General features: G+C 46.2%; 1 pseudogene across 1 annotated transcript; it reads right to left on the bottom strand.

Annotated features, from left to right (window-relative positions):
• Positions 1 to 1,995: 1,995 nt before the first annotated feature.
• Positions 1,996 to 13,101, bottom strand: LOC311119055 (2-hydroxyacyl-CoA lyase 1-like; annotated as a pseudogene). The gene is made up of 9 exons: positions 13,097 to 13,101; positions 6,246 to 6,326; positions 6,014 to 6,086; positions 5,748 to 5,825; positions 5,477 to 5,571; positions 5,065 to 5,177; positions 4,323 to 4,458; positions 3,870 to 3,975; positions 1,996 to 2,079 (listed from the first exon to the last, which is right to left on the bottom strand). The product of its transcript is annotated as a 2-hydroxyacyl-CoA lyase 1-like (transcript).
• Between the last annotated feature and the right edge of the window lie 991 nt (positions 13,102 to 14,092).

The following is a 14,092-nucleotide window of genomic DNA, read 5'->3' as shown; positions in this document are numbered from 1 at the left end:
ATTAAAATAAAGGTGATAAAACATTTTATGGAGAGAAAATCATACTTCTTTTTGGTTTTGACGGTAATTTTATTTTCATGGTGTTCTTCATCCAAAACCGTCAATGTCACGGTTATCCAATTACCGTCACAGCCCTACATTCAACCATTGTAAGTAATCGGATGCACAGTAAGCTCAACATGGGGATAGGACAGGTATAAAGTGTAGACTACAGTGTGTAATCATGTCCATGCTAATTGCTAACCTCCTGGTGTCCACTGAAGGCTGCATGGTGCAGCGCCGTGCGCCCGGCCCGGTCTGACACGTTCACGTTGCTGAGGAGAGGGACCAGGGCCTCGGCCCAGCGGACTGCCTTATTGGCCGCAGCGATGTGGAGCGGCGTTTGCCAGTTCTTGTCCCTGGCGTTCACATCAGCAGAGTGTTTCAATAACACCTGGACAGCCTCCTACAGGAACACAGTTCAAATAATAATAATAATATGCCATTAACAGACGCTTTTATCCAAAGCGACTTACAGTCGTGCGTGCATACATTTTTGTGTATGGGTGGTCCCGGGGATCGAACCCACTACCTTGGCGTTACAAGCGCCGTGCTCTACCAGCTGAGCTACAGAGGACCACAGTCCAAAGTTGAACAAATCATGTTCAACTTTGTTTAAAGTGCATTTAAAAATCACAACACACTTAACAGTCAAACACATATGCACAGGAGTGTGTGTGAGGGCTGACAGTATCAGTACACGTACCTCACTGCAGGAAGCCAAGGCCCGGTGCAGAGGAGTGAGCCACTTGTTGTCTTTGGCATTTACTCTGGCTCCTGGGACACAGACAGAAAAACAGGTGACAGACCGACAGGGGGACAGACCGACAGGGGACACATTCAGTGCCTAACAACACACTATACAATACAAGTAAAATGATATACAACATAATTCTGACAAAATAAATGACATACCTGTACACGAAGAGACAACACACAATAGCTTAGCCCTTGGTGCAGCCACAGCTCTCGGGCACCTGCGTGAGCACATAGAAACTCACTGTCTAATCAGAGACTTCAACACATTAGTTCCCACAATGAGTTCATCAACCTGCCCATCAACAATAAGCACTGGGACTACATAACAGAAGCCATAAAGTTGCATTTTTAAGTCACACATGCCCACTGGGCTAGTTTGTTCCCACCACAACCCACCAGGATGATGTCTGAAGGAGCTAGAAAGTTCCCCTCTACCACTCCTGCCTCCCTCAACCGAGGTACAATATCTGCGCGCAGAGTAGTAGCCATGGACCCACTATCTAACATCCCCTTCAGCTCAACTTTATCCTGTACTAGCACAGTGGTGTAAAACAAACTGTCATTCTGAGTAATTCTCATTGTGTTCTGAAAAATGACTGTGTTGTTCTTGGGTACTGACTCACAAAAGTAAGAATAAACAGATTGGATATCATCATCAGTGGAGGAAAAATAAGAATGCCCCACATTGCCCTCCTCAGAACGGAGGCTTTCTAGTTTTCCTGAGACCTGCCAGTCTGTCCACATCCAGGGTTCTGTCGCTGCCCAGCCTCACTACAGTCAAAGCTCATGTGGCCCGGAGAAAAGCACTTGACGCACAGCTGGTGCATCTGACAGTGAGCTTTGGTCCAGTGATTAGTGCTTCCACAGTCAGCGCACTCATGCTGACGTTTGTGGAACTGTTTACGGGGCCCTCTACATTTAACATGTTTAAGTCATTTAGCAGACGCTCTTATCCAGAGCGACTTACAGTTAGTGCATACATAACTTTTTTTTTTCATACCCCCCGTGGGAATCGAACCCACAACCCTGGCGTTGCAAACACCATGCTCTACGAACTGAGCCGGCCATTCCCTCCACTACCCTAGGCGACGCTGGTCCAATTGTGCGCCGCCCCATGGGTCTCCCGGTCGCGGCCGGCTACGACAGAGCCTGGATTCAAACCAGGATCTCCAGTCCCCCAGGACTGTGTTGTGTTACCTGCTTGACAATAGTATTGATGTCCCCCAGGAGAGCAGCAGCAGGTTGCACGTTGTTCCCCATCTCCTCAGCACACAGATCAACCTTGACATTGACCTTGACATAAATAACGTATGTGGAACGTTACTACAACATACCAGCAACGACACGACAGGAAGAGCGCCGTGCGTGACACATGTAACAGCAGCTGGAGGAGTGGCCAAACCTCAAGCTAAACACAACAGAAATAACCAGGCACCACCACATAATGCTAAGGCTGACACACACACGTTCCCTTTTATAAACCGGGTGACTCGAGCCCTGAATGCTGATTGGCTGAAAGCTGTGGTATATCTGACCGTATAACATGGGTCACGTTGAGGGAGGAGGTCAGAGACCTGGCCGTGTTGTGCCAGGATAACAACCTCTCCCTCAACGTGACCAAGACAAAGGAGATGATTGTGGACTACAGGAAAAAAAAGAGGACTGAGCACGCCCCCATTCTCATCGACGGGGCTGTAGTGGAACAGGTTGAGAGCTTCAAGTTCCTTGGTGTCCACATCACCAACGAACTATCATGGTCCAAACACACCAAGACAGTCGTGAAGAGGGCACGACAAAGCCTATTCCCCCTCAGGAGATTGAAAAGATTTGGCATGGGTCCTCAGATCCTCAAAAAATTATACAGCTGCACCATCGAGAGCATCCTGACTGGTTGCATCACCGCCTGGTATGGCAACTGCTTGGCCTCCGACCGCAAGGCACTACAGAGGGTAGTGTGTACGGCCCAGTACATCACTGGGGCCAAGTTTCCTGCCATCCAGGACCTCTATACCAGGCGGTGTCAGAGGAAGGCCCTCAAAATTGTCAAAGACTCCAGCCACCCTAGTCATAGACTGTTCTCTCTGCTACCGCACGGCAAGCGGTACCGGAGTGCCAAGTCTAGGTCCAAAAGACTTCTCAACAGCTTCTACCCCCAAGCCTTAAGACTCCTGAACAGCTAATCATGGCTACCCGGACTATTTGCACTGCCCCCCCACCCCATCCTTTTACGCTGCTGCTACTCTGTTAATTATTTATGCATAGTCACTTTAACTCTACCCACATGTACATATTACTTCAACTACCTCAACTAGCCGGTGCCCCCGCACATTGACTCTGCACCGGTACCCCCCTGTATATATAGCCTCCCTACTGTTATTTTATTTTACTTCTGCTCTTTTTTTCTCAACACTTTTTTTGTTGTTGTTTTATTTTTACTTTTTTGTTTAAAATAAATGCACTGTTGGTTAAGGGCTGTAAGTAAGCATTTCACTGTAATGTCTGCACCTGTTGTATTACGGCGCATGTGGCCAATAAAATTTGATTTGATTTGATTTGAAATTTATTTTGACTGTTCGAATTACGTTGGTAACCAGTTTATAATAGCAATAAGGCACCTCTGGGGTTTGTGGTATAGGGCCAATATACCACGGCTAAGGGCTGTATCGTCGAGGCACTCTGCGTTGCATCGTGCTTAAGAACAGCCCCTAGACGTGGTATATTGGCCATATACCACACCCCCTCGGGCCTTATTGCTTAAATATAGATGTACTGTACAGCACTAAGACAGCCATGACATTATTTGGAGAGACCACAAAGACTTATAGAGAAGCTATATAATTGATAGACTAAATCCAATAGACTGAGTCAAATACCTTTATACCTGGTTACAATGAAATGTAGTTCACTATGAAATGACCTGTGACTAGGGTTGCAAAATTACAGTTACTTTCCCCAAATTCCCAGAAATCCCTGTTGGAAGATTCCAGAAATCAGAACGGAATAAGCAGAAAATCTGGAATCCGAAAAAAAGAAGGAAAAAAAAGAAACCCTACTGGTGACCTTTGACCTAGCTGGATGACCTTTACTTGGGTGTCAAACCTGGGGGGAAGGCCAAAGTGCAGGATCCAGTTGAGTCTGGCACCAAGTAGGACCACAACATCAGACTGGAGCAGAGCTCTGCAGTCCCCACCAAGACCATAGAACCAGGAGGATAGGAAGAGGAGGAGGAGGAGGAAGAGAGGAGGAGGAGGATAGGAAGAGAGGAGGAGGAGGATAGGAAGAGAGGAGGAGGAGAGCAGGGACAAAACAAAATGTAATGAAAAGAGGCTAGTTATAGGAGTAGTGTAGTTGTTTGATTGACACCAGTTTACATTGACATGACCTGGCCAGGAGAGACTAGTTATAGATAGGGATTTCAGGAGTTTCGTGGTCCGTTCAAATGGTCAGGGAAATTCTTGGTCCTACTTATACAGTCAATGGTCTGTACATGAATATGATGCCAGCTGAGAGAAGGAGAGGCTGACCTGGAGCGGGCAGCAGCAACACAGTTGGGGTGATCGTCAGGCAGCACCCCTTTACCCATGGGGGTGGGCAGGAAGGGCAGGTCACACCCCTCCACCAGCTCCTTCAGAGCCCCCTCTGCTCTTCAATGGGCTGCACCTGCAGAGGGACACAGACAGAGGGCACTGCCACACGGATTTCAACAGACTGGTCTTCACAACTGGGATGCATTCAGCTGAGCAAAACGTTGTGCAACGTTCAGATAGAAATATAGCATGTAGAACGAACGTGCCTCTCAGACAGGTAGAATGAGAAATCATGTCAACAACATTTGTCGACTGAACGTGGCCCAGTTTTCAACTGAACCGTGGTACAGTGCTATATGTGTTACAGTGCGTCTCAGCTGGCTATTGATCTCTCTTGGACAGACGCACGTAACATAACTGGAAGTAGCGTCTGTCAACAGAATGGGATGTGACAACTTTGTTCCGGTACGCTGATTTTTCACCACTAATCATTTGGACAAATCCCGATTTCGCAGGTGCTCGCATCTTTTCAATTTCAGAACGGGAGGGGACATTTGGCCCATAAACTTGCCGGAAACTTGCAGAGAGTTTCCGTTTAGGGGGGTGGAGAGTTCGCAAGTGGCGTTAGTATCTTTCTCTTAACATCTCCCCAGACCTTATCCAAGTATCTGACGCAATTATGCAAGATTTTAGTTCTGTTTCCCCCAGATTATCTGGCTATTAAAAAAGCAATGCCTACCTTTGCCAATGATGAGTAAAGTCCGTTTGGCTCCTTTCAGGACCGCCAGTGCTTCTGTGATCACCATATGGTCAGCCATACTCACAGGAGGAGGTGGACTACAGGGCACCTCTCTGACAAAGGAAATAATAAATAATAGGTCAAACATTAAACATGTTACCTAGCAACTTTATTGCATATGTAAATAAACCATGAAGGTCTATCGAGGCTTATTGCTATTCTCTGATGAGAATATTTTGATATAGTGCTATATTTTCTAAGTAATTTAATTTCTGGTTCACTTCAGACGTTAAAAGGTATAACAAGATAAAATAAAAATGACTACGGTGATGTGAATTCAGAGGTATACATATTCAACAGTAACACATTAGTATACATTTTAAATGGATGAAAGACAGTGATGGCCACTAACCTGGCTCTGCTCCTGTCCAATTTAGCATTGACCATGTCCCCAGATATGTCTACGTATACAGCACCTGGACGTCCATACATGCTAGTGCGTGCTGCCTTAGACATACCAAACACCCTTAAATTCAGATCAATTAAGGCTGTGCTGTGCTCTTATGAAGCAGTTAAGGTACCTTGCTAAGCTGGAAAATTAGAGGTCAGAAAAAAGACAATTGCAGGTGATACCAAATGATATGAAGAGGACTACACAGAGGGAGTCAGAGTAGACTGTATACCTTCTCTACCACTGAGGAGATCATATCCAGACTGCTAGACCTAGCAGAGAACTTACTGTACAATCTGCATGCCTCCACCTGACAGAGAAAGAGGACCACAAATAACAAATTATTTCCTCTTTCAGCAATTAAACTGCTAGGGCCAGTTTCCCAGACAGAGATTCTCTATTGAGTTTGCTTTTTAGGCCATGACTAGGCTTAATCTGTGTCCTGGGAAACAACCCCCTAATGTTCAAAAGTCATAAATATCATGGTTCAATCGGTACCTGTGGAAACTCTTGAAACGCCCCAGTGGTCTCTTGGTTTTGATCGGAGGAGCCTCCAATAACAATCACAGGCCTACAGAGAGAGAGGTATCACACAATGACATCAACTGACAATCTGAGATAGTTTGGAGTCCTCAGATCATTTTTTGCAGTGTGCGGATAGCATCCCTTCTTTTGAAAGGACCACTGAACATGAGTAGTAGGGTCTTCTGTTTGTGGAGTTCTAGCATACCAGCAGTTCATGTTAGCGTTGGCCATTCCACCAAGTGCATGGATGAGTCCCGGTCCAGACACAACCAGACACGCACCTGGACTGGAGAGGAACAGACAGACAGAGGGACAGACAGGAAGACAGGCAGACAGACACACAAAGGGTCAGACAGACAGGCAGACATAATTAGCAATGCAAAAAAGCTATGAAACTGACCCTCACACACTACACGCTCCTGTAGTCTATGTACGGGTAGTTAATATCACATGATTTGGGGAGAGCTGGTTTAGTAATAAAAAGGTGGCTTATGGCTTGTTCATTGCGCATTCCCACATACTTGATTCCTGAGGCTTGAGCTGCCTTAGCTACTTCAATGACTGGAACACCAACTATTCCAAACATATATTCTACATTCTGTAGAGAGTTACATGTAGATACAGTATATTTACCTTTTTTTAAACATTTTTAGTCATTTAGCAGACGCTCTTATCCAGAGCGATTTACAGTTAGTGAGTGCATACATTTTCATACTGAATTGTATATGAATTGTTACAATGTAGTTTAGATTTTCTTTGCATTGACACACACATTGGCATGCATCAACAAGGGTGTTAACATATACTATTCCACATAAACATCTAAATGTTTTTCTACAACAATATTAATAGTTAGCTATACCAGTGCAATGACCTATGGCACACTTTCACAACTCATAGTGTTACATTCTCACTGCCAAGGACATGATCAGCGACTAATATATTATTAGCAACACGGTTACACAGTATAACACTGTTTTATATATATTGCACACACTTCACCTGAGCTTTTAGTGCCTCTGCAATGAGCTGAGCCCCAGTCACATCTTCCATTATTATTGTCGAGAAATCTGTTCAAAGTGCAAACGCGGTTAGCAATGATTTCTTGGACTTGTTGTTCAGTAGCTTATAAATCGTGTTTAGATCTCTTGCAAATCATTAGTTTTGTCTGCTTTCCAGCATGCATTACATGAGTAGCTTTTTCTTCTTCAGTGGGGTTTATAGGCAGTTGGCATCCAACGTTATGGTGCATTACTGCCCCCTATTGTACAGAGGTGTGGACATGAGCCGTGCAATAGCAGTCATGAATATTTAATAAACTAGTAGCATTTTTCTTTTTTTATTGCAAGAAATACATAATAAGCCCTCATTATGTGTTTATAACTGCACTTTACTTAACACTTAACTCAGTTAAGTCATTATGAGTGTATGACAGTATGAAAAAAAAAATGTATGCACTCACTAACTGTAAGTCGCTCTGGATAAGAGCTTCTGCTAAATGACTAAAATGTAAAATGTAAATGACTTGAGTGTATGCATTATAGATATAGGCTTCATAGAAAGTGTTACAAATGTTCTCCTGTCATCTTATAGGAGATCCATTCATGGATTTAGTTATGGCTTGAGAATGTGACTGGTCTACGGAGTTCTCCTTTATGTCTGTCTTTATATGTGACAACAACTTTTCTGTATTATGTGTATTTCCACAATCAATAATCATAAACGGTACTTCACTATGAATACTTTTGACTATGTGGTTTGAAGTACTTTACCGTTATCTTGCACATACATGAAGACTACTATAGACAGAAATCAATGCAGTAATGTTTTATTAAATAAAGGCTCTGATTAAAATATCATATTAATAAAATCAGGCATTTGGCTAATTCTTCTTCCCAGAAGCTCCTGTGAATGGTTTGGAGATGGCTCTGGAGAGAGCGTGTAACACCCTGACTATGAGTGGGCGTTTACGGGACTGGGACTCCTGGGGAGCAGGGGCCGGTGTGGTTGTCAGGTCCTCCTTGGGTGGGGAAGTGGATGGAACCTCTGGAACCTCACACTCAGCATCTGTCATGAGAACATTTCATAATCAGAAAATGAATGTGTGTGTTTGTGTCTGTCCGTCTGTCCGTCTGCCTGTCCGTCTGTCTGCCTGTCTGCCTGTCTGTCCGTCTGCCTGTCTGTCCGTCTGTATGCCTGTCTGCCTGTCTGTCTGTCTGTCTGTCCGTCAGTCTGTCTGTCTGTCTGCCTGCCTGCCTGTCCGTCTGCCTGTCCGTCTGTCTGTCTGCCTGTTTGCCTGTCTTTTTGTCTGCCTGTATGTCTGTCTGCCCGTCCGTCTGCCTGTCAGTCTGCCTGTCTGTCTGCATGTCTGTCCGTCGGTCTGCCTGTATCTGTTGTCACTGTTTTAACAAGCTTGTCATAGGGTGATACATCAATATGACATTATCGATGCTTATCACTTACCCTGTGAAATATGAGTCTCTCTGAGATGTTTGGTAGGCAGCGCATCCTGTTCAGGGTGTCTCTTCGGTTCCCCTTTTGTCTTGAACAGCTGTTGACAAAACACATCAGGACAACTGAGCCTGTGTAAAATACAGAGTGTGCATCCTAAAAGGCACCCTATTCGCTACGTAAGGCACTACTTTTGACAAGGGCCCAGAGAGCTCTGGTAAAAAGTCGTGCACTATATAGGGAATAGGGTGCCATTTGGGACTCTCCCATGTGTATTAGGATTGCATTACAGCGTCCTCACTCAACCTCCTAAAGACAATGACAACAGTTTTGTTCTAATGCTGAGAGACAATAGGGGTGTAGTGAATCTGTAGGGTAAATTTCAGCCCTGCCTTACAGAGGTAATCTCAAAACACAGAGCACCCTACCTTAATCATGATCTTTGGAAACTTATGCATTTTCGGTAGGAAACGCCACTTCCTGTTCTTCTTAGTCTCTTCCCCTCTGGCAGAGGGAAGACGGGCCATGCCGTCAGCCTTTACATCAGCCGGGCTAAGGCTCCTGGCAGGGAATTCCTCAGTAGCATTAAGGTCAGCTACAACACCATGAGTGATGTCACTTGTGGCATTGCTGGTGTCTGAGTGAGAAGAGCACGCTAGTGTGACCGACCTGTGTACAATAACTGGGAGAAGAGGACGCAGCCATTGAAGTCAGTCACTGCATCCCAAATGGCATTCTCTTCACTTTATAGTGCACTACTTTTGACCAGGGCCCATAGGGTCTGGTCAAAAGTAGTGCACTAAATATGGAAGAAGGTGCCATTTTGGACACAACCAGTGAATTTCACATCATAAAACGCAATGTATTGAGCATCATGTTACAATTAAGTCCTATGCAGATGAAAATAGGTACTTTCACTTACCATCCTCCATTGTAGACTTGGACACATAAGTCAGGCTGTCCATCACCACGTCTGTCATCAACTTGATGACCTGATCCAAAACCATTTCAGCCGATGGTGGCATAGGCCTTCCCATACACTGCCCCAGGAGTCTCCTAACAGAAGTCTGGGCAAAGTTGTAAATGAGCTCTGAGGCATCGTCCTTTGACAGCTTCCTCAGGGCTGGTTTAGGCAGCGCTGGTTGAGAGAGGCTTCTGTGGCCAACCATGGATTGAAGCTGGCGGTTTATGGTTATCTCCTGAATGAGACCATGGACCTTTGCGATCAGGTTGCCAGATGCACCTTGAAGGGCTTCAACTGACAGGAGCCTATCCAGATGTTCTTCTGCTGAAGTCATCTCTGGGTCGTCCGTCTTCAATGTGTCCATTATAGTTTTCACTATGATATTGGTGTCAGATATGTTTATTTCTTGTTGGCTCACAAGCGTTGACCGTGAACCTGTCTCGTCCATTGCGATAGAGGTATGGGATTCTGTCCTTGTGATTTCATCGGCAGCGCTCATGTCAGGCAACTGGTCAAGGCTCTCCAGTACAGAGTCTAACATGTTAGTGGCTATCAGACACTCCTCACTTGCAATCTGCCCAACAGATGAACTCTCAGAGTTGGCCACTCTACACTTGATCACATTTAGGATCAAGCTGAGCGTCTTCTTTGCAGTTTTGCTAAAGCCTTCTTGGCTGACTGCCACTGTTACGTCTTTTAGAGCCACAAGAGGTTTGCAACTTTCACTCAATCCACTGCCGTGGAGAGGAGAGGCTCTCTTCAAACTGTTGTTGCTCACAACTGACATACTCCTGGTGGGCAGAGTGACATCCTCACTGCATGTGTCAATTATATGGTGGTCTGTTGAAGAGCCACTCGAAGACACAAGGGCTTTAGACCTTTTAGCCAAACAGACTTTTGACAAAGGCTTCTCACTTCTCACAGACGGAGGGCGGCTCCTGTCCTCAACAAGAGCAGTGTCAGCGGACTTAGAATGTCTGAGTGTCTCCACAGGGGCGGAGTCCAGCACATATTTGGCTGTGGTGACTGACACTGGTGGAAAAGAGAAAAAGATGTTCAGTCTATCCTTTACTCTGTGGTACATGGTTTGAGCAGCATCCAATAAGTTGTCAAAGACAACTCTGGGTTTGAGCTGGAACTCCAGCTTTTTCTCTCCTAGTGGGAAGGAGTCTGCGTCGTCCACAGTGTACTGGGATACACTTTCAAGGTCTTGCATGATAATATTTACTATATCTTCGGCTGTAGAAACCGCATGGTGTGAGAAGGTGGTGCTAGGCATGCTCTGTAGCAAAGAATGGCTGGCTTTGCTAGCAGCTCTGAGAATGGTCTCACTCACAATGTGTTTGGCCTTAGCTCGGAACTCAGCACTGTGAAAGCTCTGGATGGAAATGTTAGAGGTTCTGCTGGCTGCACTAAGAGATCGCGTGAGTGTGGCAATCTCGGCTGATGTCACATCACTCGAAATGGTGAGGTCCTCCAATTTCGAAATTATCGAGTCCAACTTCTGGTTGAAGTCGAAGGATGAATTTGACGTGCTCTCCCCAACGGAAGCGGAGCAGTCTTCCTTTGAAGTGTCCACCCTCAGCACCGAGATCACCTGTTTGATTACCCCTTTAGTGCAGGTGTCGAGGGTGAGCTGGTAGGCTAAGGCTGGGGACTTAGAAGGGTCTTACTGTCTGTCTTCTGTACAGGAGACACTGCCAAAGTGGCCTCAGTTACAGGAGATTCCTGCACAGTGGCCTCAGTTACAAGTAGTCCAGTTGCAGAAAGCTCGATTTGCACAGGAGTATTTTTTCCCTCAGTGAGATGGTGGGAGGTGAACAGCTTCCTTAGTTTGTCCAGGGTTTTGGTATAAATCTTCTGGGAACCTGAACTCACTTCCACCCAGAACATTTTGCGACCTGATTTCGTACGCATGGAGGCCTTATTGACCTCAGATACCTCATGCAGGTCGGAAATAATTCCACCAAAGAGATCAGAGGATGCCTCCTCAATATTCTCTGAGGAAACATGGACAGATAGGATTTCCGACAGTTTCCCACAAGTGTCGGTTTTATCCAGCGCAGCAGTATATGTCACAGCTGCATCCTGAATGACCTGAGTGATGCATTGCTCAGCTTTGACAATATACTCCTCCACTGGTTGACCATGGAGGATGTCAACTTTATCAGCAGGGAGCTCCTTCTGAATACTCACATTCTCCTCTGATGGGCATGGGTTGTTGAAGATAATGCTCTCAGTGACCATCTTAGAGGAGGCGAGAGATGAGTCGAGAAGCAGAGATCTGTATATTGTCGAGGTGGACATCTCTGGGTGCTTTATCACAGCAGCCTCCTCCAAAATGGCCGACGGGCCCTGGAGGATGTCAGAGATATCCATGTCCTCAATGGTCTCTACCAGAGACGATAGTAGGTCTCTGGCTGCCAGGTTGGTAGGTCTCTGGTTCTCAAGCTCTGTTTTGATTGCTTGACAGGCAGTTGCCAGAGCAACAACAGAGCGAGAACACAACTGCTTCAAGGTGGAGTCAGAAAAAGATGATGACAGATCTGTCATGGACATGGTGGAGAGTTGACTCTCAGAGACAAATGGGCTGAGTTTGACAGACACCTGTCTGACCAAGTCCCCAGCAAGAGCTCTCATATCTATTACTCCACTAGCTGAGTTGTGGGAGCAGGCACTCTGTGGCCTTGACGGGTTCCTGTTATCCAAAAATCCTGTTATCCAAAAAACCTCAAGTACAAGATCCACAACATCGGATGACACTTCTGTCACTCTGTTGTCGGACAGAAATGTACTTGGATGAATGGTGCCTGCATTCACAGTCCAGTCGCAAATGGAGTTGTTGGACTGACTCTGGACTAGTGGAACTAGACAGGTTTCACTTGGACCTTGGCCAAAGAGCTCTGCCATTTTGAGCAGAACTGATCTTAAGACCTTTGACTTGGAAATGTTCAGCAGTGGGTCGTTGTTGGACAGTCTGGTGGATGGTCTGCTAGCCGATCTGTGAACCACTAGGCTTTGTATTTCTGCCGAAATGGCAGTTAGAAAATAGGTCAAGGGGCTGGACGCTCTCCCCTCATTTCCTCCGTTGGCTTTAGCCTTGATGATGCTATCTATGATGATGACTATGACCTGTCCAGCCAGAGGACCCAAGATGGCCTCAAGCTCCCTCTCTAACTCAAGGGGAGACTTGTGGCCGAGCGCAATATGCTCTATGGCATGGGAATACATCTTAGAAGTCGCCATGCTTAGCATCTCTTGGGCAAACTGTTGACTTGCTGAGATACTTCCAGTCAGCAGAACTAGAGTTCCCTGACTGACACTTCGCATTAGCTCAGCCAATCTGGAGTTGAGAAGGTTTATAACCAACTCGACAATACCCATCATAAACTTGCCGTCCGTTGACATTTTGCTAGGTCTGTATTTCTCCTGTCTACTCCGTTTGGGCAGCGGTACGATGTCACCCTGCGACTGGCCGCTCTGGACCATGTCGAAGACAGAGTCCTCAGAGATGCCAAACACAGATCTCAGTGGTGCTGAGTGTTGTCTGTGTCTCATCTCTCTATCGCCACCCTCAGGTGAGGAGACATATCGCTCTTCGTTCTCACTTAGCAAAGAGGTCATGGACCTGCAGAATGCACAACATAAATTAATAGTATATGGTAACAAAATAAAAAATATGATCCAAGAATTTGGGACACAAACTCAACCTTGTTATTATTATTCAAAGGAAGCATTGTGAACCATCTCAAACCACACTCAGAGCAAACATTAACATTCAGAGTAAACGTTTTAGAGTGGTTGTGTAGTATCTAAGTAGTATTTCTCACTAAGTGGATCTGGAATGGATATTTGTACCTATAACAGGAAATACCTGCAAAAAGAGGAGGGGATAGAGCTAGGTATCTGTGAGAGGAGGGGATAGGGCTAGATACCTGTGAGAGGAGGGGATAGGGCTAGGTACCTGTGAGAGGAGGGGATAGGGCTAGGTACCTGTGAGAGGAGGGGATAGGGCTAGGTACCTGTGAGAGGCGTGGATAGGGGTAGGTACCTGTGAGAGGAGGGGATAGGGCTAGGTACCTGTGAAAGGAGGGGATAGGGCTAGGTACCTTTGAGAGGCGTGGATAGGGGTAGGTACCTGTGAGAGGAGGGGATAGGGCTAGGTACCTTTGAGAGGCGTGGATAGGGGTAGGTACCTGTGAGAGGAGGGGATAGGGGTAGGTACCTGTGAGAGGAGAGGATAGGGCTAGGTACCTTTGAGAGGAGGGGATAGGGCTAGGTACCTGTGAGAGGAGAGGATAGGGCTAGGTACCTTTGAGAGGAGGGGATAGGGCTAGGTACCTGTGAGAGGCATGGATAGGGCTAGGTACCTGTTAGAGGCATGGATAGGGCTAGGTACCTGTGAGAGGCATGGATAAGGCTAGGTACCTGTGAGAGGCGTGGATAGGGCTAGGTACCTGTGAGAGGAGGTGATAGGGCTAGGTACCTGTTAGAGGCATGGATAGGGCTAGGTACCTGTGAGAGGAGGGGATAGGGCTAGGTACCTGTGAGAGGAGGGGATAGGGCTAGGTACCTGTGAGAGGCGTGGATAGGGGTAGGTACCTGTGAGAGGAGGGGATAGGGCTAGGTACCTGTGA

The sequence above is a fragment of the Coregonus lavaretus genome (assembly GCF_964263955.1).
Source record: "Coregonus lavaretus genome assembly, contig: HAP1_SCAFFOLD_3693, whole genome shotgun sequence".
NCBI classification, from domain to species: Eukaryota; Metazoa; Chordata; class Actinopteri; order Salmoniformes; family Salmonidae; genus Coregonus; species Coregonus lavaretus.
The sequence above is the reverse complement of the archived record's forward strand: the minus strand, read 5'-3'. Positions and strand labels throughout refer to the sequence as shown.